The sequence below is a fragment of the Echinops telfairi genome, unplaced genomic scaffold, assembly GCF_000313985.2.
Source record: "Echinops telfairi isolate 266 unplaced genomic scaffold, ASM31398v2 ScPeMD7_23;HRSCAF=83, whole genome shotgun sequence".
In the NCBI taxonomy this organism is placed as follows: Eukaryota; Metazoa; Chordata; class Mammalia; order Afrosoricida; family Tenrecidae; genus Echinops; species Echinops telfairi.
The window spans coordinates 11603389-11609090 of NW_022103920.1; the positions used below are offsets into that span (position 1 = coordinate 11603389).

General features: G+C 48.5%; 1 protein-coding gene across 1 annotated transcript in view; it reads right to left on the minus strand.

Moving 5' to 3' along the window:
* LRGUK (leucine rich repeats and guanylate kinase domain containing) overlaps window positions 1-5702 on the minus strand; it is an 88481-nt gene that overhangs the window by 48636 nt on the left and 34143 nt on the right. The gene's annotated exons all lie outside the window — the stretch shown is intronic.

The window sequence follows — 5702 nt, forward strand, 5'->3', positions numbered from 1 at the left end:
TCGCAGGAAGCTGCCATATGACTGTCCATCGGGCCCTATAGGGACAGGACGCCTGCCTCCAAATGGGAGGGGCTCTCCATCTGGCCTACGGGGGTTGGATGATGCCATCATCGTCCACTCATCTGAGTTAGAAATCTGGGTAACAGGAGGGCTTCTTCAATTCATCTACCACCTCCAATTCTTCCTATGAATTCTACCTTGGGGGTCTCGTTTCCCTGGGACGCATCTTTTCTCCTCTTCTCCCACCACCCACACCTGCACCTGGCCCTCATCATCTCTCAGCGACCCCCACTCCCTTGACCTCTACTGTCCAGCAGGAAACCACACTGGCTGAAGGACCCATCCACAATCGTTCAGGGCATCTCACATATCCTCTGAGCACCAATCAGGCTCTGGATGGAAGAGAGCTCAATCTGGGTTCCCCTAAGGGCTCCTGGGAGTCACACATTCAGTGAGTAGTACCCACAATCCCCCACTGCGAACTGGGCATTGCACAGAGCAAACAAGGTGAGGAAGGGCCGTGAAGGTCAGAAAGGTAGTATTCTCACAGGGGAAGACAGGGCATTCTTAACCATGCGAAGATATCGGGGTGGTGTGACAGAATCTTAGGTTGGAGCGAGCGCTAAGGAAAGAGAAAGCACATGATGGGATAAGGAAAGAGGGAGGGTGCTGGAGAGAGCGTTGGGGTGGGGTGGCCAGAGAGGCTGGTCTGGAGGATTTTCAAAGAAGTTTGCAGGAAATGAAGGAGAGACACGTTGCAAATGTGGGGGAGATGCTGATAGCAGAGGTTAGTTAGCAGGCCGAGAATTCCTCAGGTGGGAATAAACTCCTCGCTGCTCTGTTCCAGGATCAAAAGAAAGTTCCCTGCACTTGGCATTGCACCCCATTTTAACTGCCTGGAGGGAGGCCCTGAGTGGGGCCAGTAGTGACAGCAATTGGATGCTATCCAAAAGGCTGGAGGTTCAAGTTCACTCAGCAGCCTTGGAAGAAAAGACTGGCGAGCCATTTGCAAAAAACTCAGCCACTGACAAGCCTCTGGAATGAGTTCTACTCTGATATACAAGGTGACCAGAGTCAGCATCAGCTGGATGCTAAGTGGCCACTGCTGGAGACAGTTGTGCCCAGAAACACACCTCCCCACCGCTGCCCCGTGAGTGCTGCTGTCGGGGCCTCTGTCCTGCATTGCTGGCCGCGCCCAATCATCTGTTGGTGCCACCAGGATCAGCAGCCTGAATGCTCATCAGGGATCCAGAGATAGGGGACAACTGGCCACCCCCGTCCCCACTGAGCCAGGTCACCATGAAGCAGGCATTAAGTAGGGGTCCACAAAACAGGGTAAGGTGATCCTACCACACGCTGGAGCAGGGCTAGATGTAGCCCCCCATTTAGGGGATATGTTTTCAATGCTGGAAACGACTGTAAATCTAGCAAGGACAGGGGAGTAGACGATGACCAAGTGCCAAGGAGCACAGTTGAGACGTCGAAATGATGGGCAATGCCGACTTCAGTAGCTACAAAGAAGGAAATGGACAGGTGGGCATGTGACTCCAGCCTCACAGCCTCACAGCCAATTAATCCACAAGAACCAACAGCTGTGTTATGTTTCTACTCACTGGGAAATTTTCCATCTCTGGTCGGCGGTATTCTCAGTTGTCCTGGGGAAATCTCTAAGGTGCTCATTGGACGGCTCAAAGAATCTTTCGAAGTGCTGCTGATTGCTCCCCAGCCTGCCCAGAAGGCAGCCAGGGAATTCTGTTATCGTTACGGACCCAACTGTTGCCAAAGGATTCCCCCCTTGGGGACAGGGGGCCACTGTATTAGGTGGTTTTCTTTTCAAGGATCTCTTTTAACATTTGAAAATTATTAACTCCTCTCTTCACTTGCTGATACTCCTTTTCTTTACCCAGTTTTTCAAATGTCATTTGAAATGTCTCTGGAAGAATATACTATTGGTGAAGTTTTCTAGAGCTGGGCTAGTCAGTCCTGCAGATGTTTGTCATATGTGGCCACTGAGCACCTGGAAAGTGATTAGAACTAATGGGCACGTATTATGAGTGTAACACACACACACACACACACACACACAGAAAGAGAGAATGAGAATCTATTGCCATCAAGTTGATTTCAACTCTGGAGCATCCCTACAGTTCTACAGAGCGGCCCTGGCCCACAGGGTTTCCAAGACTACAATCGTCACACACACACACACACACAGACGGCCACACCTTTCTCCTGTGGAGTGGCTGGTGGGTTAGAACCACCTACCTTTCTGTTAACAGCCAAGTGCTTAATCTCCGTGCCACCAAAACAAACAAATCAAGCTCACTGCCATCGAGTCGATGCTGACTCAGAGGGACCCCCAGTGGGTTTCTGAGACTGTGACTGTTCAACAGGAGTAGAAAGCCCAGTCCTTCTCCCTCAGAGCTGCTGGTGGTTTTGAACTGCCGACCATTTGGGTTGCAGCCCAACATGTAACTACTGTACCACCAGGGCTCTTTACTGTGCCACCTGGACTCGGGAAAACAAGCACCAGGATAAAACGATGCAAAATATCTGATCCGCCTTGGGGTTTTTGTTTTGTTTTAACGTAGATTACATGCAGAAATGACAGTCTTCTGGACAGGGGGAGCTGAAGGAAAGACAGCACTAAAGTGATTGTCATCTGTCCCTTTTCATTCTCTATCCTGACTGCTAGGAAGATTTCAAGTCACACGGGTGGCTCATGAAATTGGCTCACACCTGTTTCTGTGGGACAGCATGCATTGGTCTAGGGCGTCATGCCACATACTTTTTCTGGAGAGAGGGGTGTTGGAATGCCATAGACCGTGGTAGCTTGCAGAGGCCCAGAACACGGGCTTGTATCGGAATCTCTGTCATTTGCTAGATAAATAACCCTGGGGAAGCTACTGAGGGGGTCTCCGTCCCGATTTCTTCACCTGTAAGACGTCCATACCAGGATTACACAGAGGGTTAGATGAGATGGTGCCATGCAATGTGCTGCGGACAGATTCATCTCTAGGTCATCACATCACCCTAATTGTCAGCCACCATCACCGTTGCTCATCTTCCTGCGTCCTGAGACGCACTGAGTTTGGGTTTAATGAGTGCCTCCCACCCTCTTCGCACCCCCGGGATAGGAGAGGGGAGGGCCCTCACAGAAGTGCCTGTGAAAATGGAATGCCAAGATCGTGGAGTTTGCCAGAAAACATACGGAGCCCCCTCGTGTATGTGAAAACTATTTTATGTGGGAGATTTATCCGAACCTGTCTTTTCCGGGACAGTGTAGAAAGGCCACCCTTTAAACCATATGAACCAGACGCACGTGCTGCTGACTCCTGAAGCCACAGGGCACAGTGAACAATGGTGGCCCTTTAGAAGGAACAGACTCCGGAAGTCACCCAGGCACAAAAATATACAAAGCAAGTGAGGATGAGGATGAACAGTTGGATCCGTGATTGAAAAAAAAAATCACTTAACTGCAGACACACAGCTGACTTTCCTCACTTGTTGGCAACCTAATGCACGATGGACCCAAGACGCCCATCAAGCTGAGCAAACAATTCTCTCCAGGCACCACCTCTGACTGCAGGCCTTGCCTTTTGCAGGACCAGCTCAGCTGTTCTGCTTTTCAAAAGAACTAAACACGCTACTTCCTTATAAACATTTCAGAAAGGTGACAAAGTATCCTCCTGGGAAGTAAGTGGGAAAGAAAACGTAAGGAATCCCTTCGCATTGCTTGAGACGTCAATTCCAGGCACGAACTTAATAGATCATCATTAGACACACAAACGCTTCACTTAAAAATGCTTATGGTGATGGGAAAAGTCTACCAAACATGAAGTCTGCCCAGCTTGATTCTGGACTAAAGGAACTGATGGTCGATGTTGTGTTATATGTAATTTTGCAACAATAGACAAAATAGAATAAAACAAGTAGTGTCAATGGGTGCTGCCACTTATTGGGCACAACCAGGCACCTCACAGAACTTGTTTTCTTGGTTGGAAGGCTGACGGTCATAACCTCAGGGACTCCCTCAGTCAAGCGGCATCATCTAGTTTATAAAAGGGATGGCGGCATCCCACTGTGAGGGGTAGTCACTGGGGCCGTAAGACGTTGCAAGCTGTCACCTAAGACACAACACCTGGCCTCTAATCATCGGGCGCCAAAGAGAAAGAAGGAAATAAAGAGTCCGAGAAGGAACCAGACTACAGGATTCAATTTGTCTCCATAGACCACAGCTTCCTCTTCCTGGAGCCCCGAACGAGGTGGTGCGCAGGACAGAATGTTCTGATCAGGGTCTGAATCCCACAAGGAAGAAGCCCGTGGAACAGAACCTTAGAGCCTCGAGGGCAGCGGTTCTCCACCTTCCTCAAGCCAGGACCCTTTCATCCAGTTCCTCATGTGGTGGAGAGCCCCCAACCATCACATTATTTTAGTTGCTACTTCATCACTATGATTTTGCTACTGTTGTGAATTGTCATGTAAATATCTGATATGCAGGATGTATTTTCGTTGTGACAAATTGAACATCATGAAAACCTAGTGATTCATCACAAAAACAATGTTATTGTATATTGTGAAATATTTATTTCTAATGACAAATCAATGAAATTGTCTTGAAGCATGGTATAGCATGGGCAACAGTCTTCACGCTGGATACTCGTAGGTGGGCGTATCTACATGTGGGTGGACCTGCCTGGAGACGATAGAGGAGCGGTGTCTGGTTCCTATGACCACGGGAAATGTGTTTTCCGATGGTCTTAGGCAACCCCTGTGAAAGGGTTGTTCGATCCCCAAAAGGGTCGCAACCCACAGGTTAAGAACCGCTGCTCTAGGAAGATAGACTTACTGAACCCATTGAGAACAGAGGAATCCTCCAGAGAACATTTCCCTGAGAAACTCTTTCAACCTTTGGACCAAAACTGTCCCTTGTGGGTCCCCTAACTAAATGGTAGGTTAGCTCAGAAAGTAAAGACTGTCACCCTTGAGTACTGCAGTCTTTATAAAATCAGCTCTATGAGACCAAACGGATGGAAGGTACTCTAAGCCACAGATGAGGAGGGCAGGGTTCGGTGACAGGAAGTGGCTGGGCATGGAACTAGAAAGGAAAACTCTGGGAATGCAGACCCGGCGTGGAGATGCCCCCAATATCACAGGACACTGTGTGTCGAAATTGTTGACTGGGAATCTGCTTTGCTGCCTGTCTCCCTTTCACCCACATTCCAAGGAAACATTTTTTATATTAAAAAAAGAGTTTCATTGAAAATGAGAAACTATGTAACCTGTCCTGTAAACGGTTCGTTAAGGCAGATCTGAGAATTGGAATCCATCCAATCCACAAGTCATCCTGCAGACTGGAAACATACACTACTCGTACCTGTAAAGATATCAGAACTCCCTTCCTCTGCCTTTTGCTAGGCACGGCCAGCCTCACGCCCCACCAAGGTCCTCGCTCTGACATGTCAGGTGTTCCCATGGCTGACTCTACACGAAATTTCACTCAAGCACATCTATGTCAGAGATCCATGCACACTACTCGATGGCAGTCCAAACCTTCCAAGCCATGTAATGGGGACGTATCAGCAGTTGATTAATGATTAAGACACCCAGCCCTTCTGCGCTCAAAGGTTTGCTATGATAGCATTTCTTTTTTTTTTCTTTTTTAACATTTTATTAGGGGCTCACACAACTGTTATCCCAAT